The sequence below is a fragment of the Trichoplusia ni genome, chromosome 13 (genome assembly GCF_003590095.1).
Source record: "Trichoplusia ni isolate ovarian cell line Hi5 chromosome 13, tn1, whole genome shotgun sequence".
Lineage (NCBI taxonomy): Eukaryota > Metazoa > Arthropoda > Insecta > Lepidoptera > Noctuidae > Trichoplusia > Trichoplusia ni.
In genome coordinates this window covers 5359345-5383931 of record NC_039490.1, presented here as the reverse complement: position 1 = coordinate 5383931, position 24587 = coordinate 5359345, and the positions used below count along the sequence as shown (strand labels likewise).

Here is a 24587-nt window from a genome sequence, read left to right as displayed (position 1 = left end):
TTTTAAAAACTCTTTTATCCTTGTACGCTTGTAATTGGCCGAGCTGGATCTTCGGTGCGTTAGTACTTGTATGATGAATGCACCATTTTTGTACACCCCACACTCGAAAATAAATAAACGGTCGGAGCGACACGGGGCGCAGAGGGCGGCACCCCCACAGCGGCACGCACTCACACGAGCGCGACGCAGGGCGACTGCGGGGGCGCTACCGTCGCCCAGTCTCGCGCCGGCCACCGCTACGGTCGGACGTCTGTCGCTCTGTGTGATGCGATCGGAAAAATAAACTAGTTTTGTTCCGGTACGACATACCGCCTCCTGTGCGCTGTTAAATTTTACGTGTTTGTGGACATTCTGTGATCGTGATTTTTTATCTAACGTGAACGGTTGGTATCCCTTATTCAAGTTGGGATTTTTTATTGTAGCCGCCCGTCTTGTCTACACATGTTCATTGTTTACATCTGTAGTTATAGGCATGTGTTTCGTTTTTTTCTACTATCCCTCGTAATGTAAGGATTTTATTAATAAACGGGTGGTTCAACGCGTTGGATGAATCATAAAGCGGAGTACCCACATTGAATAAGTCGTTTCTATTTCCAGATAAACTGTTGGGATTGATTGGGAGCCGTTGACTTGTGTTGAAACAAAGGTTTACATTGTCGGAAGGTGAACGATCTTCATTCGACTCGCTACAGGTATGTTTGAACAAGAAATTCATTCATAGGTACTCTCACGCCTACGGGTCATACTTTTTGAAATTTTCGAATTCATTAGAATACACGTGTTGCTACAAACGTTCAAAATTTGAAATGTTCCGTCGTGATCGGTGCTCGGGCACTGTCGGCCAGCGTGAGTACGAGTCAGGTTTTATAATGTTGTATAATGGTCGGACGTCGTCCTAGCCATAGACTACACCGGCGTCCGCATGACTAATTACAATTTGAAATGCCTACAACGTAGGTATCTGTCGCACGGAAACGAAGCGTAATCCGTTTTTGTGTCATTGACCTCATTGTCTATGCTTAAGTAGGTAAGAAGCTATTTTTTGCGCAAATTGCGTGTACCTTACGTAACAATTCGTGTTCTCGTATGTAATTAAACTATTGTGTTGCATGTCTGAGCTTGGAACGGAGGCTTTGCTCACCTTATATAATGTATAACCTTTTGTATGACATTTGATGTCGCCTTTCAAATCTGCTGAATAAATCGGTTACTTGTTGCTCCTTTTCGTGGCTTGTGTTGTTATAGTATATTTTCGTCGGTCTGTTTTCAAACAAACTATTTTAGGTACGCTGTAGTTCATAGATCAGAAATAATCCGTCAGACGTTCCAGTAGGTTGTTTGTTGATAAATTAGGGTGAATGGCCCAGTGGTCGACCGTTCAAGGTTATATCACGACGTTGATAATCCACTGTTTTTTTATCTCCGCACTAAAATGATTTATTGTAATGTTGTGTTAATTATTTTGTCCTTTTGAAATTGTAACGTTTTAAAAGGCGAGAGTTACTAATTAAATGACTATAACATATAATTTGAGTCCCTTCTGGAGGAGATTATTTTTTTATTTGTCTGTAACTTTTTGTGGTCATAAGCCATGGTTCCTTTAGACCATGGTTCGGCCCACGTAAGTGTCACCCACGCGTGACATGTCGATGTTTTATGCCTAACGACAATTTAACCGACAAAGGCAATTATGGCATAGTATAGATTTTATAAAATGTCAAATCATGTTTTATCGGATACGAAAATACATAAAATCTCGATAAATGTACATATCCAATCTATTTCTGTATAATTTATTGATTAAGTAAGTTATAAGTATACAAAACTCACTTCAGGCAACCAGTGAAAACGAAATTTCATAGATAAATACACAATATAGAAACATATTGTTTTAATTCAAGACTAGAAAACGTAAACAGTCTTTTTTTTAATTCAGTTTTTTCGTCGTACACGTTCTTATTATGAAACGTTACGTTCAAAATTTTTCACTCACCGTAATGCCATTCAGCCATTGGCTGTATAACCAGATTCCCTTGACACAAAGAAAGCAGCTGATGCACTTGACTTTCATTATCATTTTCATACCAAAACTGGTAACTCACGATTAAACCAGAATGTGCAGCAATTTTAATGAAGATGACTATTATTGTAAATGAATTGGTATTAATTAAAAAAGTATGTACACTCAAAGAAAAAGGAAAGGCTGAAAAAACTAAAAAATATTACTCGGAATGAGTTTTTTTTATGAATATAATATATTTATATTAAACATGCTTGTTTAGTAACTCATCTTCCTATTTAGAACCTCAAATCATAATACGAAACTCAAAAGACAACCAAAAACCAGTATCAGAGCAAATAAAAGAAAAGCGAAAGTTTCGATCGTCCGACATCCAGTCCTAACCTTGAACGACATACGACAATATTATACCTATTTAAAGAATATCTCCCACTTAAGAAATACTAAAAAAAAGTCGTCTGTCAAGCGTGAGTCGTCACCTAACATAGGGGAAATCGTACGTAAGGTCATGTATCTAATGGGAAATTGAAAAAAGGTCACCGATCCAATTTATAATCGTAACAACGTCTACCATTTAAAAAAAAACAGTCTTAGTATTGGAATTCCGTTTTACTCAAAGCACACTCAAAGATTTTCGACCCATTTAATTATTAAAGGGAATCAGTATTGAATTAAAGTCAGAAAGTAACCAACAAAAATTATTCAAAAAAAATCAGTAAAACAATACTTACTTCTGTTAAAAACCAAAAAAGAAGTAGAGAACATAAAACATACGTTAAGTTTTACACAAAATTTCAGAAGTCGTGCGTAGTATAAGACCCGTATATCGACTACTGACTGCCTAGTACCTACCGCCTCAACACCACAGACTACCAAATAGTATAGACGCCTCGTTTGGTATTCATGGCTCTCTTAATGAAATGCAAACCTCTGCCAGTAACGTTGATTGATTGTCTCTTACTTCATAAAAGGGGATCTCTTATATCCAAAGTTCAAAGGGGACTCCTTTACTTCCATAACTCAAATAACTTTCATCCTATTTGTCATGTTAACGGATTAATAATTCAATACTTTAAAGGTTTTGAATAATTTTGGATTTATAAATTATGTTGAAGGTAGAAACTAGTATTAGTAAATAATAATCTGTCTTATTCAATAATAATATTTTCCTGCGTAAACCTAACCTAAAATATAAATAAGGAAAAAAAAAATATCAAAAATATGCGAAGATTTAAAAATACTTACATACTTCGTATGGTACTAGTATAAAATGCTGGTTATTATGTGCTCTAAAAGTAGCATAATACTCATTAGTTTTCATTTAAAGCAAGTAAATAACACCTTACTTTCTTCAAAATAGAGTTGGAATTTAAATGAACCGTATAAAATGCATACAAGTAAATAACTCAGTAGTCATAGTACAAATAAAAAGGTTTTTCTATTCGTATATGGAAATCCTTTGTCTGTGAAACAAAGAAACGCATGTTTTAAGTCCAACACAAGAAATCGTTCAGTGTTTACCTTGAAAATTAAAATTATGAGGGTTCCGGGTTTCTCTAGTTTTACACGTGGCTTCGCCCGCATATTCTGAACACGAAACTTTGGATACAGCTGTCAGTAGAACAATTGATATGAGATGAGCTATAAATAATATAGATTGCTTTTCTACGATAATCCTGTAACAAACACAATTATATTTGTAGGTATCAATTCACCCTAACATAATATAAAACTAATTTTGTATTTCTATTACACTTTTAATACTAAATTGCTTAACCGAATTCGATAAAACATAATGCAGCAACTTTGATCCTAAGAAAGGATATAAGGTAAATTTGCCTTCTATAACCTACTTCCACGCCAAGCATAGTTGCGGGCAAAAGGTAATAAACAATTAAGCGGAAAAGTACTTGGTTTATATTAAATGTTTGTCGACCAAGTGGAACGCAACTAGTAATTAAATTTATATCTGTCTAAGTTTTATTTAGCCATTAAATGTCAGTCATCTAATAATTATCGTTGAGCTCTTATTTATATTATTGGCGATAAAATTAAACTGCGTTGGTTATTGTTTTGTTAAGGGTCAATTTATTGCGTTATAACATTCTTTACAAATTATTTTTATTGCTGAAAAGAATTCATCTTGGGTTATATTAAAGTTGGGAGAAATGGTATCAAAGTCTGTCTATATAATCGTGTAATCTATGGCCGTCTGGCCATCTACTGCCAAAACAACAAATTACTCCATTTATCCCATCATCGTCCAGACATATTGGATGACGCATCGGTAAAAACTACGACATTGCCTGCAACCTCTAATGTTACTGACCTATCCCAATGTTTCTCTCAGACGACACAACGCTCCCCGCCACTCTTTCAAGTACTTCCAACGAATCCCAACGCTTCAGTTACATTATTTTCTTTGAATAACCCATGTGACCGTTAGACCGCAGTGTCGGTAATTTAACAAAAGGGCTTGGACGGATAATTAAAGGCAATCATTCAATTAGCCATTACGTTAGGGCGACTTTATTGTTGTTTTCATGGCAACTGGCCTTTTTTACTAACTTGGTGTAAAGTCGCTATGCAATATGCAATGCTTGTTACGATGGCCGAAGGAAAGGAGTAACGTAATTTAATTTTTTATTTTATTTTAAAAGTGGTTATCTTATCGGTTTTCTTTAGTACGTACTTTATTAGGTTGTGTAATTATTGACGTATGCGAATGTTAGAAAATGCATTGGTAATTTACGTATTTTTTTTCATTTCTTTTGTTTCAATTCGTCACATAACAACCGCGTGTAGCGATTGCTATAAAACTTACCTAACAATTTTTAGCAAATCAATGAAGATATGACGCACGCTTTAAACTTTGAGACGTTAAAAAAATCGTGACGTGCGACTAGCTGACTCTCAATGACGTTTCCATTTAATATTAAAATCTCACCTTACACCGCGACCAAAGTCGCAATAAACATCACAAAAACAAGTGACGATCTACAGAAGTCTGATTTCCATTATACATGATTAAAAACATCGTTGACTTCTGTGGAAATCTCACCTTTTTACTGATAGAAACCAACAGTCCTTAAAATTGGCTACTTGAAAAAGTACTTGGTTCTCAACGATTTATTTCCTCCGCTCCCGAAAAAAGTGGATAAAAACAGTGCGATCACTCCGGTTCAACCGGCTGGCAATTACGAACTAATCGCTTTTAACAGACATGGGAATCGAAGTCATCAGTCACCGACGCAGCTCTTTTTCTAACACACCTTACCCTTTTGATTTGTTAACACCATCCAAAGAAGGAAGACCTGCGGGAAGCCGTCTCGTTACCTATCCTCCAGCTACCTATTAGTGTCACAAAGGAGGAAGGGCGTGTCAGATTATACTGGGCAGACACGAATTCTCAGAGTTGATAGTATACTTATTGGCCGTGTTTTAACATCCCCTTTTTCTTTGTTCAAGAAGCGTAACGCCACGCAAGTTAGTTCTCAGGCCCGAGCCTCGTTCGTGCTGATTTAGTACTAACCCGTTGAGTCATATGTAGTGAGTAAAATTAGTCATACGTCTCTTTGTTGATTCCGTTGGTCTCTTGTATACCATGTTTCCTGTAAATTGTTTTGTAATTTACGGTCTTACCTTAAAGTTCAATTTTAAATGATTACATTTCTGCCGCCTGTCCGTTTCATATTTGGGTAAAATTGATAATGTTACCAGGAACACATGACTTGTGTGTTGTAGATAAACAAAGGTACAGCGGTCGGTGAGATTGTTTCCAAAATTAATTTGTATCCATAAATAAGTTTGCTTGGAAACGTGAATGAAATATCGTGTTATTCGTATGAAGTATTTTATTCAGATAACGATGCCAATTTTTTGGCCGGCCAAGTGCGTAAACAGTGTATATGTACTTTTTAGTTTAAACGCGATACACTTCTCCGCTGACGTGATGATCATTTTATATACAAATTCCAGCCACGTACGCATTTCTTTCTAGAATCTTCCATGAGATACAATCTTAAAGAGCGTTGACTCCGTTTGTGACCGCACGAAACAATTGTTTTTGGGCCTAGCGTGACGGATTTTCGTCGACTCATAATGTCACGTCACGTCTTATAAATCACACGTTATTCAAGCGACTAAACACTAAGACTGTACTTTATCTTTTAAACATTGTAAACGGGTCTTGGCGCCGAGAAATATTTCTCAACTATCTAAACCACCTTCACTGCCAGCCTTGTTGATATACTAGTATGTATAGCACTTTACGTTTCCTTGTAAATAGTTCCGCAAACATTTTGTAGCCTTTCTTGGTATCTATAACCCATATTGTTGGTCTCAGACGATTTGCAACTGCTGTACACTTTGTAGTTAATTCCGTTGCTAATGGTCTATTCGAACCAGCAGTTAATGTTATTTGTGTGTGGTCGAAGTTTACTGGAGTCATTAATAATAATGTAACGAACATAGATCAACTATGTGTGATTAATTTAAATTTTGTTGACGAAAGTTCGGTATCGGGAAAGTGCTTTTTATGTGCTGAAATATAAATGTTGGAAAATGGAAATTGCGAGTCTTTTATACAAAGTTTTTACGTAATGAATTTAAATTTTAAGTAAAATTGCGCACTTAGGAAGATTCCTATTTCACCACTCTTTTACTACGTAGTGAAGTTAAAAAGAAATTGAAGTAATGCCCCTTATTCTCTGGCAATCTTTTAGGGACCGTAAAGATTTTATGACACAGATGTATACCCACATTCTTTATATTCTATTCAAACCTTGTACCTCACTGGGGTCTTAAGATAAACAAATATGAGCACTATCCAAAATATAATCCCTCAAAGCGTGTGTTACGTCATAAACTTGATTCTCTTCAATAAGAGAAATGATATTATAAGAGTCGTGTATTAAAACTCCATTTTAAGTTAATCTTTTCTTTGCTTAATCATTAAAGTTTTTATGTGTACAATTAGGAGTAACTTTTCTTTATATGGGCTTTATAATTATGGTCATCGGTAAGATGTGGGAGTAAAACAGTAAATTTGCCGACTTCTTTGAGGTCACAATCATAATCTTATACCTACATACAATCACTTATTTTTTTTCATTCATGTATGTCTTAGTTTCGTTGGCGTTACGCATTTTAATATTAAAAATTTATACGTACATTACATTATGTACCATTTTTTTGTTAAACTAATTACACCCATTGTTTCAAAAACTAAAAGGTTTTTTTGTTATCGTAGATCTGACCAAGTACTGGCGTTTCCTGTCTTAAAATTCCATTCCAGCTGACAAACCAACCGAATTATTCACAAACGATTCTTAAGTATAACTTACATTAAAGCACATGGCAACTAACATTAATATTTTAAAACTATTTTACATGCTACGAGCCACGTTCCATACACACGAACAAACGAATCGTTCTTTATCTCGATGGCCGTACACATGAGTGCGAGCGAGAGGCAAGATGCTTGCCTAGTGAAAACGCAGCGTAAGGTAAGGTACCGAGTCCACGCGGAGTTGATGACCGCGAGCGAAGGCCGTGCAATCGGTCAGACAACCAAATGTCACGGTCGTACTCGAGCGACAGGAAAAACTGCGTCACACACAAAAAATGTGACTCACAACACTTAGTACCTAATTAACATGTGCTGCCATCTCGCGAGCGGACAACGACGGTCGCCACTCCGTATAATGTAATTAGACGTTTTCGCAATTGACGGATTTAGAATACGCGCCGCAGCGATAACCTTGCGAAGAGAATGGCAATGACATTGGCTCGCAGTCAACGCGGAAAACGGAAGGCGCCCAGTGGCACAAATCACTCTCTTTGAGGGCATAAAATTTTAAATATTTCAGAATCGAGTTTCAGTTGGGTCATAATTTTAAATTTTCCCTTTATTCCTGGCCCGTATTGTGATATTTCGACTCGTAAACTGATATAATAATTTTGGATCGACGTTGCTTTACGACTGTCAAAATCGTATTTCTAATAATAAAATGTCTCAATTTAGAGAGGCCAATGTTTTATCACGGATATAAAGAGGTGGTATTAAATGTTTCTCCTTTTTATGTTTTTTTCGTGTATCGTTGTAAGATGGGGTGTCTTGATTGCGGGCTCTTAGAAAAAGTTTTTTTTTATGTATCCAGCGTTTTACTTAGAAACGTGGGCATTTAATAATAATTCATTCTTTCTAAGCGGGAGGCGCGGGATGTTAGTATGTTAGTTTTTATGCGCATATAAAGCAATTGTTTATTTTGTTCACGACGCAACGCGTTTACCCACCGTGTGGTAGTATAAACAATTGTAATTTATTCAATAATGTCTCCTTGTCTAGGTATTACACTGTTTTATTTAATAACACGAGTTATTGTTTTAATTTAATTACTGCTATGGAAGATTAAAGCAATCGGCATGTACGTCCGTTGATAACTTTGAAAATAATTTACGCTTTAGTTATAGATAAGTCGACTATGATTCAAATATTATTTACCGACGTCGGAAAGGGAGGTTCTGTATTCTGTTCCATAAATTATTTACGTTAAATTTCTTTGGATTGATCGGTCAGGACCCCATGACAAAAGTAAATTAAAAATATATATCAACAGTAAAAAAACAAATTAAATCGTATTGCTCCGTAATAAAGATAACAATTAATTGTTAACATCACAATAACAATGTAACGCAAACGCTTATCAGGCAAAACCTCGTTACAATACTAGTTGAGAAATCTTTGTTATACGCATAGTAACGACTTATTAATATAGGGAAATCCTTTTAAAGCACATTTATTGATCTTGCTTACCTTTAAAGTTGAAATTTTCCTAATAGGTGTTAAATATTTATTGAATAAAGTGTTTTATACTTTACCTGTATTTATTTTAATATATGCCAGTGACAATTAACGGAAAACGTAGTTTAGTTTTAATTTACTCGGAATTTAACGGGTAGATAGTGTTCAGGCTGAACAAGAAAAACCGTATTCCGAATGTTGTTATGTATTCATATTTTTACAATTTTAATTTGTCGATTTCTATTCGCACACAAATTACGATCTGATCTAATCTTATGAAAAGCGAGGCAAAAGTGTGCTAGTATGTATATTTGCTACCGCTTCACGCGAAAAGGCTTCACCAATTTTGATGTGGAATTAGCTAATTAACAAAGATATTTTTTCCGAATGCGTAAATTAACAAAGACTTTGTTTAGCGGCTATAACCGACATCCATGCAAAGGCAGTCGCGGTAAAAGCTAGTCTTAATACAACACAAAGAAATGCTTCTTATTCTTACGTTTACATGGTGTTGATCATTACCAACAAAGGTCACGTCCTTGATAAAAGACCTTCATAGATCTCACGAGTTACGATATATCTGAATTTCTCCGTAGGTTCGGATGCAAAGGGCCTTTAAGACGAGGACGTTAGCGAGAATCAAACTTATCATTATGGACAAAATAATTAAACTAAACTTTCAGACTTAATTTCAAGAGTCTTATCGACCATTAAATTTGATTAGTTAAGATTTCTTCACAATCTCACACTTACTCAATATTAAGGAAAAAAGCTATTATCGTGGATAGATATGACCGAAATAGATGTGAAATAAAATAAGTAATAATTTCTATATTACCAGTTAATAGTAATCTATTACCTAAATAGTTGATAACATATTTTAAAACAGCTGATAAACGCTGCAATTTACAAAGGGCAATAGTAATGTAAATAATTACAAGGAACCATTAGAAAACATCACGCACTACTAAGTGGGTACGTGACCCTAATCGCGTGTTGCATACAATGATAAAATCGTGACCTTTTGCAAGATTTCCGCAAAAAAAAAGCGAGAAATATTTCTAACATTTTCCTCTAGTTCCCTTGTCCTCGCTGACATAATTCTACATTGTTTTTGTTACGAGACAAATATGTGTTTTTGTCTCATATTTTTGCTTTAGCGTCACAAATTTATGTGTGAACCTAATAATACCTTCTCTTTACACGCAGACACATTTTTCCGGTTTTTTTTTTGATAAATCGATTCCAGTTATCCGCTCTTATCATTGGTTATCAATCGTAATATTTACATTCGGAACAGTATGTTTCATTTTTAAATTTAAATTTAAGTCGGTCATTTGAAACCGCGTGGGTTTGTTATTGTGATCGTTTGTGCAATATGCGCAGATTTTTATTACGTACTAGCTGCCTCCCGCAACGTTACCCGTATGTATTACATTTACGTCATTTTTCATGCTTTCCGAGATTTTTATTTTTTATTCTGTGATGAGAATATTATTCCAAATATGTATTAGTAGTGTTCGGTATTCAAACCTTCTCTGTGTGCCAGCAGTCCATATTTTAAGGCTGTTATTATTATTAAAATAGGTCCGGAATGTGTCACGTACTACTGCATATGTCATGTGTGATCATAACCCCACCTACCTCCCGAGAAAAGTGTTATTTAAATTAGTACAGCTTTTTCAGATATTATTTAAACAAACACGTGTTATGCGTTTTGTATTGTTGGTATATTATTAATTAACCTGTAATGTTTTGATAAAAACTTTGTTCAGGCGATATTAATAAAGTATTTATATCAGATTACCTGTTAATCAAAATAACGATATTGCACAATTGGAAAAAATAGTAATCAGTTCCGTTGTGATTCACTAAACGTGCTGTTTAATAAATGATTGTCAACACAGTTACATGCAAAATTTTATCTTATCTTCTTTTGAATAAAGGTGCATTTTATGTTAATGTCTTACTTAGACTTATATGCGGTACGTGTAAAAAATGATGAGCAAAAAGTAAATAGACCGATTCCAGAAAATGCCAAGATTGAGATGTAGTTCTGAGAAAAGAGGTCGCCTTTTGTTTTTTTTATTTAATATCATGAAACATTTTTCTAAAAGGTCGTCGTAGTAAACTCGTTCAAATCTAGTTATTCCGACGTCGCTTTGAGTCTAACTTTTTTTTCTATTTAGACTGCATTTAAGATTAGTCGACAAAATATTTATGGTGCAGTAAAAGTTTTCTCAAGGTTCTTTTATAAGGTATTTTCAAGGTTTCATTCACTCAAATTATGGTAAAAGTTTAACGGTAAATAGGTATTATTTAATCGCAAGGTCATTTTTAGTTTGACTCGCTTGCCAGTAACCGTAGTTATCTTTAAAAAGATGTTTTAAAACTATTAACAGTAGTTCGTTTTTGTGAAATGAACACAGACATAATTATCTTGATTTAGGCTATGAGGCAAAGTCTGAAAAAAACCCAACAAGTGTGACTTAGATTCGCGCGTAAAGAGTTCGGTATCTACAAAATATAATGTCTGTTCTATGAGCCTCCTAAATATTTTTTATCATAGTTTAGTATTTGTTGTTTTGTGGCGAAAGAAAACCCATGGCAATATCAGTTGTCATAAATCAAAAACTATCACGAGAACTTTTGAACGATTAGAGAAATTGGATGACAGTATTTACTTACAAAGATTAAAAAAATATAAACACTAAAGATATCTGATTCGAAACTAGTATTACACAAGATAATAAACATTATGAAATACTTCCATACCCTCTCACTACATCTTAGTAATATTTTCTCCGGACTTTATCAAATTATTGTGCAATTTATGCTAATACACAAAAAGCCGAAATTCTATTTAATTTGATAAAGGCGTGTGTGGGTACTTGGAGAAAAAAATACATTTTTTGCGGATAAATTGAATGAGAGTCATGATTGGACGCCCGGGAGTCTTTCCCCGATCTTAGGTTGTCGAAATTCGTTATTTTCTAACGATTCTTATATTGTTTGGTTGTCTCTATACGGTATGTATACGTGGTTATAACTGTGTTTTAAAGAAAATTGACAAAAATAATGTTAATGTAATAAGAAGCAATAAAAAATAAATAAATGTCTCAATATAAAAGTTCTAAACTAGTCAAAAATAACGTCACCCAATTTCGCACAACCACTGCAACATTACGAAAAAAAAATAGAACATTACTATTCCATTTATGTTTACAGGCCGAACTACATTTATATTCATCACGACTCATCGTTGTTACTCCATAATTTATTAAGTTAAGAACTGGCAACGACGCCTAATGCACAATTTCACGGTCGGTCATCATGTGTCAATAATTCACACTTGAAGTAAACAGTCAGGTTGAAAACGGTCAATAAACTGCGTCTTGTAGTACAAAGAGGCGCAGTTGGGGGCTACATAGGTCGTTCACACCGTTTTAGCGCGGATATTGTTTATGGAAACCCATCATACTAGTACTCGTTACGTAATTCTTCTGCTAAATTATTGAGTTGTGAAAAATGACGTCATCAGGCCGGTATGGGTCAGCTTCCGACTAAAATAATAGACAATCCTCTTTGGTATGATCTATTTTGAAGTGTTGTTCATTTAAATTTCGAATATAAACGTTGTTAGAAGGGGTATTATTGTAACGATCTATTTTCAAAATTATAACTGACTTATTATGGCTGTTTTTTTTAACATAGGGTTATAAATGCCTCTAATTCAAGGTCAATAAAATCGTTGCTACCTACCGTTGATTAAACCAAACTCTTTACAAGATTTTCCTTCGTGATATTAGTTTTTTGCTGCTATTTCTTAACGAACTTAAACATGACGCAATAGCGAATTCAGTGCATAAATATAAATATGTTTCATTACTTTGTATAAACGCAGAAGCAATCACGTACGCAATGTTATTGCAACGCATTTTCTGAACTGAAACAAAGAAAAACTTGGCCTATTATATTTTATACATAGACTACGGCTGGTTACGTTACATCCTAATTTACAAGGAGGGTGCAAGCGAGATAGCAAACATCCTCTATCTCTGTCACTACCTGTTCTTTTTTATGGTCTTCCTACCTGCGTAGCATCCCTGTGGTCGGGGTGAGTCATTGTGGTGTGGTTGTACGGTACAGTCGAGAACGCAAGTGCTACGAATTTATTATATTCAACAGGTAAGTTATTGTCGGAATCTATGTTTTGTTGGCTCGACAAAGGGTTTTACTCCTTTGAAGATCGGCTCTAAGATTTGTGCCAAGTCATGTTTACTGGCTGGTAACTTCAAGTTCAATGTCACAATTACGGAAAAAATTATAACACACGAAGTGTGACGGCAGTAAAAACGTACTCGTAATAAGCAACAGCTTTGTAAATATAGGCGAATGTAGACCTTCGCGAGCCATTTTCTTTCGACCTTGGTTTAAGGACACATTTTCTGCGATCGCTATTGGTCGCTTGACACTTCACACTATTTTTTGTAATGTCAATGGCCTCTGTTGCCAACTAATTTCCTAATTCAAAATTTTACTCAGTTTATTCTAAAAACCGTTGAAGTACGATTGACTTTTGCGGCGATACTTTGATAAAATTTTGTAGTTACAGAGTTTTATGTACCTTATTATACATAAGTTGGAATGTAATGTTGTTTTGTATTTAATATTATAGAATGCTAGTTATAACACTGTTTTTTTTGTTATGCAAAATTTTATTTAAAATCCGTTCGTTTGTTTATTTTTTAGTTTAGAGAAGTGAGATAAGTTACAATTCGTATATAGGACTAAAATAATGAAAACCTAACATGAATTTAGAAATAGATCGTATATTGTGTGACGCTAGTCGTTCAGTGTTTTCTTTAAAAAAAAAACAACTTATTCACATAAATAAACTTTAGATCACGATTGTACATTATTAAGGTAATGCTAAATGTGGGTGTTTTGACCTCTCACGGTGGTTGGACGGATAAATTATGCGGTATCGATATACATATGCGAAACGTTCGCTAAAAACAAAATAAAACTAAAAACATAAGGACCAGGTACATGGGTTATCGACCGAGGAATAATCTCGATACCTACCCCGAAACGATTAGGCTTGTGTGACCGTTCGTGTATTAATCAGCTGGTATTTTTCCGTGATTGTATTGTTTGTGTGTGCGAAGGTCGTTAACTTGCCGGTATAAAACGACGGTGAAGGAATCGGTGAAATGTAAGACGGTACTTTGAGACTGCACGGATAGCCAATTGGCATACATCTGAATCCAAAACCACTGCAAGATTTTTCGCGGATTCGATTCCTACGTAAGCTAATCGTGGTTATGTATTCGACAAAAAATGCTAGAAAAGGGTGAAACAGGTACGTTCATGTAAAGCCCTTTAATTGTTCTTAAAAGCCAGTAAACTTAAACACATTCAAAGAAGCCTCCATTTTTTCGAGTTACAGATGCTGATAATTTTCCGGTTCAAATTTGAAGGTATAAACTTTGGTATCTTAAGTGGTAAATACGAATATTGTGAATGCAAAACATCATAACACTTATCAAGTGATAAACACTGCCTATCCACCCTATGTAATAGAAATCAGTAAACAATCTTTCAATAAATTAACAAAAACACGTGTACAGCCAACCAAACAATATATCTATCTAGACCAAAAACAGTTTACCAAAATTAAATTGAAAATTATCTCATATTTCGCAATATTATTTTAACGTAACATAATATCGGGTTGTTCCGGCAATTTATTCGCTTAGCAGGTGTCCGAATATACCCGGGTATACGTACATTATACCCGGTACATTTTACCCGGGTTCTAAATCAAACAGCATGCACTTAAGTTTGTCCGGAAAGTATTTTAAAGTTTCGCTGCGATAGCTTTCTTGTAATTTAGAGTTTAGATTTAAGTTGTTTGTAGTTGGCTTTGCCATTGGTGGTCGGTTGCGTGTGGTATTCTAGCTTTTTCTTTTGTCTTTTTGAGGGAAGTGCAAAATCTTTTTTCCTTCTTTCTTTTTAATATTTCTGATTTATCTCGTGGTGGGTTCTAAAGGAGTCAATCGTGTCCCCAGGACACAACCAGCATAAGTGTCTCAGTGGATTCATTTTTATTGCAGTTCCTGGTTACCAGGACAACCTGGTTACCTAAACTTCTAACTACTTACCGTATATCAAGAATAAAATAAGAGATATAAGGTAGTAAAAGTTACTTTAATCGCGTCTCCAATAGCAGGGCAATTGCAAGTATTCTTTCCATACCTAATTCATTTAATCGTCTTCTTTCTCGAAGATTCTGAATCCTATAATTTCGATCAAAGGGGCGACTAAAACGTCGCACCAAAACGGAAGGGGTAATAAAATGTGTGGGTGAGTAAACTACGGGCGTTCAATTTATTTTAACTACTAAAATAGCCACAGTTTCCGTTAACCAGCTTCGTCTGGGGTTAAGGGCAGCATGTTTACAACGATCATGTTATAACAAAGGTTATTTTATTGATTTTTACAACTAAATGTGAATGCATTTTAGATATTTTTCGAAAATTAGACCTTATTCCTTATGTTTACAGCGTAAGTATTTATAGAAAATACAATGTTAAAATTTTCACGCAATAAGGTTCTTTTTCCCTTGACGTGCAGTCCTATTAGTATGTAAATGCGTTGAAACATCAGAATTCTTTTCACGTCAAGAAAAAAGTTCCTGAAACTCTATTAAGCACAAAATGAACCTATATTTTTATTATAAAATGCAGGTAATATTTTAATATCGGTAATAACCTTTGCACGTTACCAGCATTCTGATGCAGCCGTCTTTTACGGGTTCTAGAACGGAAATATCCAATTACTATAGATGGATGTTGTGATACAACTCGGGAACAGAATATTTATTAATACAAAGAAAGATTGGATTATATTTGTGATGATACATGATCTGCATTTGCGAGATAAGTTTTGCTCCGATGTACGCATGATACTTTGCCAATGGGTTTTCAACTCTAACTGCAGAAAATAAAGTTTAATAAGATGGTGTCGGTCACATTTTGGTATGAAGTGTTTCGGTACTTGATCTTTTAATTTGACTATCCATACTTCATATGATCCTAGGCATGTCAAGGTCGTCTGTTTGTGACCGCAATAGTAAATCAAGTATACTTACGTCTTTTTTGTCTACTCTGATTAAAGGCTAACGTACTAAGTCCTGATTTATAAATACATAATATCTCGCATAATTCTTCTACATTAAGATACATCATACATTTAGTCTAACAGAATATCATGAAACCTCTTCGAAAGCACGGCAAACACACTAGGGAGCTAAATATGGATTATGATTGGTTGCCGACACACCGGTCGCAAGACATCGATCTTTGAAATACATTAGCGGCATAATATGCTCCGTTTCTTACCTGCAACGGCATGAAAAAACCGTCGCATCGATTTTGTAGGCGTTCTTTTGTGATGCAGCATTTTAGTGGTTTTATTGTTTCCATAGACTTAATAAAAAGATTGATTGAGACCCGGCTTGAAAAGACATTAGAATTAAAATTTAAATTAATAGTTTAATTTAAAATATGCTGAATATACTTTATTTACTACAATACTAAACTTAATAATTACATTTTTAAATTTTATTTACTTAAATTATTTTTTCCACAAGTTTCCTTTCTGATGCGTTTTTCCCTTTTTGTTTATCTCTCTTGTCGTATCTGTTATTGCTCCCTAGAGGTCCAAAGACTCTAAGAATGAAGTTTTACCTTTGTACAAGGTTCATAACAATGCTGGAGATCGCCAAAGATTTAGAGACACGATATTATTATTAGACGTAAAACATTAATTTAGCCTTACCTTGCAAATAGACAGTGACAAGTTGTTATAAAATTGTTTTGCGATTTGGGGTCGAATTTGTGACCTTTTGTCTGTTCGACATTGAACGTCGCACGTTACAACGCTATTTTATTAGTTTGGTATTATCAGCTCTTAATCTTTAGAGTACTTTAATGGAACTTAGCTAAGCTGCTAAGTGGCTAAAGTTAAACTTAGGATTACTTCTTTTTATACAGATTTATTTGAGAAAATACCTCTTTAGATTCTCAAATGTCTTAAATCCGTTATGAAAGCGAGAGGGCGCAACTCGCAGTGTATAGCTCTGTTCCGTTTCCTCGAGGAATTGGAGGAACTGGATTTCTACTTTAAGAGCTCAGAGCTGAGTATCAGCTCTCATTATTTCTTTTGAAAGGACGCTAATGATAATCAATAATTCTTATTATATACTAAGTAAAGGAAAAAAATATCTTCATTACATCACTTTATTGAGCATTGAAAAGATGAAAGAAAATTACTTTCTCCGAAGTAAGATAGTAAATATAGGTACTCTATTTATGCTCCTTTTGTCTCGTTATACCGTCTTAATATTAATGTAGGCAATCTTACTCAAAAGAAAACATATAAGTCGTGTTCGAGATATATATTTGGAACTGGTGTCATTCGAAAATGAGTTCTATCGATGAGAATTAGGAATAATAACTGTTTGTGGTTTTTAGTTCGGATTATTTTTCGTTCTTTTTAATCTTAACAAGATTAATGATAAAGTGTATTTTGCATTAACTGGGTGAACAATAATTTTAAGTACCTACTGGAAAAGTTGATGTTTATTTCTACAAAAATTTTGCTAAGTCTGCTACCAAATTTTTATTAATTAATTCTATTTAGAAATTAGCAAACTATGCTTCGTTGTTCAGCGTTCCTAGAATACGAGCGTATAATTATTCATAGTTTGACTGCACAAAATACACTTTGTAAAATAACTGGTTCACCTTAATATGAGGGCCAGTTATCGCCATTGTAGCTTAAATTATCACCGACACGAATATTGCACCAGGAAACTACCAAATTCATTATATAATATATTTTGTTAACTGAAAATTGAGCTTGTATTATTAACCTGCTCCGGTGCTCTTCCAGTCGAGGAAGCAAGACAGCGTATTACCATGTAGGTATCACTATCTCGCTTCTACTACAGAAAGTCTTGCTCTAAGATCGTGAATTCAACGCGCTGTATTCTCATTATTCACTGCTTCAGTATAAACACATATTTTACGCCAGTCCTTTGTCTTTACAAGTGTTTGATAACACAGCTTACAGAATTATTAATTAAAAGTTTATACAACGGGGTTATTAATAATTCCTGCAAAAAATAAACTGCACGTGTCAACTTCTGTCAAAATACACAATCTCGAAACAATGGTAGGGGCTGCCAAGTTGTTGTTGCGTTCTAAGAAATCGAAAGTGAACTCTATGTCTTTGGAGTAAGAGTGAAAGGGCTTTAATATCTGTGATTTTTAGGTTTGTGTGAAATGCAGTCGAGTTGACGATTACTATTTGCTTTTATTGCAATTAGTGATGTGGAATGTCGCCTCGATAAGTCTGTTAATTATATTTTCTTGGATTAAACGACTCCTGTTTCACATACTTACATTTATTTTGGTAGCGTTTCTTCAATTTATTTTCTATTTCACTAGATATTTTCAGTTCGTTTGTAGTTTATAGTTACCCAAAACAATGTATAAAGCAGTTCTCATATTAATTATTTTAATCAACACCATTTCTATTTCATTGATCGTAATCACAATTAAATTAAGCCTTAACCCATTTTAGAATGTACAGCACCAATTATGCAAGAGCTATTAAACATTACCACTAAATATGCATAGCGACCTAAACAAAACATTGTGAAAGTTAAACAGAACAGTTTAAATTAATAAACAGAATAGATATCGCAATTATCAAATACACAATTAATTAAATAGCATTTCATAAAACGGAATTCAACTTGAAAATTAACACATTCAAGCAATAAAAGTTTTCACATAATGCCTGTTCAGAAACATGCCGTGTCAGATTTCGAACAAAAAGAAAAAAAAGTAGCAGAAAAAAATAATTCTGGAGCCAGACGGCTTAGTCTGCGCCGGAATATTTAAATATCGTCTGCTACAAACAATGGCGGATGACAACCAGCTCTGTTCTTTGTTATGGTAAAATTAGGGATGGGAAACGGCGTGTATCGATGATTTTGACTCGCTCGTTAATTAATTACGGGGTATATTTAGTGTAGTTAAAAGGGTTCGTTGGTGTTAAGAGTATTGAGTTACAAACTGCGTCACACATTCTAATAAACGGCCGATGTTTACTTGTTTTTGTGGTTTCATATGAACAGAGTCACTGTACTGTTTAACTTGCCTTAAAATGCCATGACTTAACGAAGGCAGATTACATGCGTGCATTGCATTTTAACATCCTCGACTCTTGTTGTTATAATAAGAGCATTTTTCTAGAGAGAGCATGTAAAAACCTTTTTATATTCCTTGTGTTATTAGTATAGTGAGCGTATTTTGAATTTTTGAATTATTTTGGTATAATCTTGCTCTATAAGAGAGGAGGCATATGCCTGGTATTGGTATAGCCATCTATAGTCTTACAATATTTTTTTTACTACAACAAATCTTCATAAATTTGTAATATATCTTCATTAATAAGACAAATTTAATGCTATAAATAAACGATTTCTAGTTCAAAGACTTCCGAAATTACCGATGTAAGCTTCTCAATTTCCGTACTACCGTCGTGTATGTATAATGGAATTCTTGTAAAGTAATTAATCATTTCCCTTCTTGGATATTCGCTGTACATGACAATGAACGTGTAAACGAATTTCGTTGGGCTATGTGATTCCATTAAACAGGGGCTTGACATCCCGTGTAGGGGCTCAGGAATTATGACCAAAGAGGCATCTTATACTTGGAGTTAGTAAACATTTACGTTGCATGATTATTTTTGGATAAAAATTGTGTGACCTATAGATTTTTATTTAATTAAATGAAGAATAAAAAGCCTCTATAATTCAAATCCACGCATTGCACAATCAGATGTGTCTGTCTTTGAATATCACTTTGTGATACAAGCAATACAGTAATGATAAAAGTAGTTTTTTAAGCATTTTTTTTACCCGCTGCTTTTTAAGTCCTACTCTCGGTAGAACAGTTACCAACCAAGACACTCGCACAGCCAAGTTTTGTTTGACAGCAAGCCGTCAAAGGATAATGTCAGAAATCGTTCAAAACTCTACATAGAAACCAAAATAGGTACCTAAGTTTATGTAGTGACCTGACAATCTCTATAAATCCTTATAAAAATAAGGTGGAGGTGCCGTGCGATAATCCTATAGCGACGTGTTATATCTTCCTCGTAAGCCGCCGTACGACCGCTTTGGTCGAATTTCTTATACTAAAACATAAACATAGTGTGCTTACAGTATGAGCAGAGGATTACGGAGATCGGGCTTTGAAACCAGCGGACAGTTGAAGGGAATCATTTGGGTTTGCTGCAAAGATAAAACATGCGCTTAAATTCTCATTTTTTTATGAAAAAGTTCCGTCCCGATTTGTTGGTGTTAACTGTAACTTTGACAAGGTATTATAAAATGTCTAGGGGCTGTGTGCACAGGTATAGATAGGTATAGGCTGTATATGTGATAACGTTGAATTCGGTGGCCTTTTGACATATTTTTTTTGTTAAAAAAGAAAGTGTCGCCTTTTGATTCACTAACCTTCAAGCCACATGCGCAATCTTACACAGATAATGCTTGTACTATGCTACGCGGGGTTTGAAACCTCAACACGTCGCCCACAGTGGGTTTGGGCGTGGTATACTACTCGGGTATCATGCAGTCGGCTATACAATATAACAAAAAAACCTTTAACATACATGCGCCAGTTAACCACAAAATTTACTTATCATTTAAATTCAAACAAGTAAAATATATCATATCTAAATGAAGCCATCTCACAATATATTGCACCGAAAACGTTCATAACTGAATATGGGACCTGTGCCAAGACTACAATTGAATAGCTAGAGAATAACCCTTGTTTTGAGTATTTCTGACTAAGCGCTATTAAGATGCTAAGAAAATAATTTATGGTCTTCATAATTAATTACTTAGTACAATTGTATCTCTATTTGTTGTCTCATTTGTCTCTGTAAAAGAAATATGTGTTAAGGCTTCGTTTTTGCTTATACATTTTTTTAGGGTTCTCTTCGAGTTTACGTCCGTGCGAGAACGGAACCCTATTACAATAGATATAACCATATTGCAAACAAACGGACAGTGAAGTTTTACGCTGCCGCGCTGTCTGTTCGTTTGCACCAATTAATTTCTTTACATAAAATAACAACATGTTATGGTTAAGTTACGAATATTAAGATTATTACGATCATCAATTGCATGGGTGACCAAATAGATTTCCCTACCCTGCTTGTCTGTTTTTCATAGTTGTGTAACACAACTCGCTGGTTTAAGGGCCTCTATCTCGGCGGTAGGTTCGTAAAGGGCTGTGTGTTTAGGCCCTCCACTGACTTGTTAATCTTAGTGATCACGGTTTTTGTTCTTGTGACGAAATGCGGGACCTGTGTGAGGTCTGCCTGGTGTTTGCTCTGTTTTTGTCTGGCTATGTGGGCTACTGTGACCAGATTAAAATCGAAGTGTTTCTTTTCTTAGTGATTTGACTTGATTGTTTGATTTAATCGTTTTTGGCTTTTCTTACGCAGTCATCTTGCGTGTTATAATGCTTCTTACGTGTATTTTTCTTTTGTCTTTCTATCTTTTTCTTCTTACTAGAAAAGATGCAAGCTAGATCGATCTATAATCTTTGAAACTAATTTCTAGATCATTGTAGAAATCTTCCTTTCAGAGGAACATTAGAAATGAATATTATTTCAATTGTGGTGGCTGCTTTTGGGAACTTAAATTACACTTTTGCAAAGGAAAAAGGTTTTCAAACGTTATCACAATACCAACCATCTTAATGAATGATAAGAAATCAATCAACAATAAAATTATTAACAGACCTTCGACTAATGATTTCTTTACTTGTTTTCAGGTAATATCCTGCTTCGAACAATACAATATTATCATCGAATAAGGTAAATGGTCTATCAATGTGTAATGTCTAATACTTCCGTGTTCTCAAGGATCTCAACCGCATCCGTCGTATTATGTGACGTCCGGTGACTAAAATGTTAGAAAAAAATATTAAAAACCTGTTTTGTTTAGAGTCAGTTTTGTGGTTCGATAATCTATTAAGTTAAAGTATAATGGCATACTAGAGAAACCTGTTATATGTTGGTTGTAAATTAAATCATTCAATCACCTGTGTAAGGTGGTGATGGAATCTTTATGACGCGTATGACAAGCGTTTGTTGGATCTACGAATGCTTGTACTGAGTTAATAAAAATAAATTGCTATCAAATCATACACTTGTAGATAGATAGGTGTACGAGAGATAATTGTCAAACAGATAGTATATTTTCATCCTTCTTAAACAAAAACTACACGTTTTTTTATTTACCCATTTTTAAAAAAATTGATTAGCCTATTTTCTTAGCAGTCGTTTAAAACAATAATTTAGTAAAATATATGTGTCAATGTAATCTTAAAACGTTATTTTTAGATCATCGTTACTTATAGCCATATAAGCAATGTAACAATGAATATTGCAAATTACGCAAACTCGATGACAATCGGTTGACCTACTCTACATTTACCTATATTTTCGCAATCAACATGAGAATGAAATGAGAATTACTCGTTTTAGTTACAGTTCCTATGTAGTTAGGTCTTGTTTAGTCTTTAACTTTAAGTCTATTGCTTAATGTTTTGCTTTTGCAGCTGTTTAGACCGCCAACTGTTCAATCGAAAGATTATTCGGACGTTTGTAATGTACTTCTCTGAGATAAGTGAAGTCTGCTTTTTATGTTCATTTGTTTCTGAGGAAACTGTAAGTAGTAAACTTTTTAAATACATAGGAATCGGCAATCAACTGCTGGTTAATGCTCTTTCTTCGATTGGATTAAGTTATTACAGAGAAGTAAATAATTAACATGCCAGTATTTCGTTTTAAGAATTCAATAATAATAAAGCAATGTAGTTCATAAAAAAAAATACACTAAAACAAACGACGCTCAGCCATCAGCGCAATAAAACATAACGATATGCTAACATGGCGTAATAAAAATAGTTTTACACAACTAAAACAAGATTAAAACTATAAAAACATCAATACTTGAAGCCTACTTTCGAGCGGTCATATCGGGTGACGTCATGCACATGTCAGCACCATTGTGTAGTACATTTCCTATGTCACGTGCACAGTTGCACAACCTTGTTATAGAAACACTGGTGGCGTTTGTAAACCTGTTGCAGGCAGGTGTAGCCAAATAGGTTCGTTATCTAGCTTTTATAACTAAAAGTAAAATTATCTAATGTTTTCAACTAAATCTAGCGAGAAATTCGCTGGTTATGATTTGACTAAAGATCTTTTGATATCTCTGCGTATTTGGTGGAGAAATTGCAGAAGGATAGGCTTTTTTACACTTTTTAGTCATGCATAAGTGTGGTTGTTGTTCCTCATATAACCATCCTCTTCTATTACTACTTTATCCCTATGGATTTCCCTTTTGCTAAGTAGCCAACCTCTCTTTAATCGGGGTAAAAAAGAAACTAAATTAACTTTTAATTAACAAAACATGTGTACCCAAATTTAAATCCTGTATAACTCTTTCGCATGAGTGAGATAGAAAGGCCATCTAGGCATTCTGACTTATAATGCGATTACATGGAAATTGCATGGTCGTGTTTTCAAACTAAGCTTCTTTAAAATAAGGGGCAGTCAAAATCTGTTTTACCGACGTGATCCTATTTTACAACGGCATAAATCCACTTAATAAGATTACAGGAAGCAACGCTAGGATCTCGAGAACATTCCAGATACAGGATATTAGGATCTAGGTAACACCTAACATCCTGTGTAAGGTTACTGGAGATGAAGGTGGTCTAGTATCGCCAATTACCTACGCAATAACGGTACCGGCACTAAGAGAATTAAAAGTAAAACAGCTGTCGTTGTTGAAGTGAGAGCAGGCAGTAACCAGCGTATCGCTTCGTCTCGTTTCCACATTAGTAACAGTTCTCTCAGAGTTCATAGTAAGCATCCCGGTTCAAATGTTACCTTCCATTCAAACAAAGTTAACTTCCTTTCACTTTTGTAGGCTGTACTTTAAATTAGAATTGTGAATGGTGATGATTATATCTAAGTTGGATTCATTTGTTTCGTTATTACGCTTTTTTCCAATTGCTATGGTGAAATATCTAATGGAAACTTAATAACTCCGTATTTACAATGATAGAACTACTCTATTTCGGCCGGAGCAAAAAATTATACAATTTTGCCATCCTTTCTCTGTATGCTCTATGCCACATCCCTACTTCCCACTTTTGCCAGGAGGGGGAAAGTCCCTTGAGACCTCCACGGTATAAGAATGTCTTGATCCACTCGGATAAGTTTAATTTGCTGACCCAATATAATAACTCCACACACGAGGAAGCTATTGCTAGTACATCTACTAGGTCATGAATAAAAATCTTAGGCATCTGTTAGTAATTATCACGTTTAATTCTTTGTATAAATCGTCGTGTCGACACCCCATACGTACATATTGCTTTATCAGTGGAAAACTCGATAGCCATGACTCATTTAGCTAATACCAGTTCAGTTCCGTTTGTCATAATCGTTGTGAACGTCATCGCGGAAATAATTGTTGCTTAGGGATATTAAGAATGGGTTTTGAAGACCGCGGGTATGTTTTGAAGATGTCTGATTTTATGACGAATTATTAAAAAACAATGATTTTCCCTACAGTAGACGTTG

At 34.6% G+C, this 24587-nt stretch overlaps 1 long non-coding RNA gene across 1 annotated transcript; it reads left to right on the top strand.

Moving 5' to 3' along the window:
* Positions 1-22109, top strand: LOC113500374. The gene is made up of 3 exons (XR_003401190.1): positions 1-383; positions 598-692; positions 21761-22109. It is a non-coding gene; the product is annotated as an uncharacterized LOC113500374 (long non-coding RNA).
* The last annotated feature ends 2478 nt before the right edge of the window (positions 22110-24587 follow it).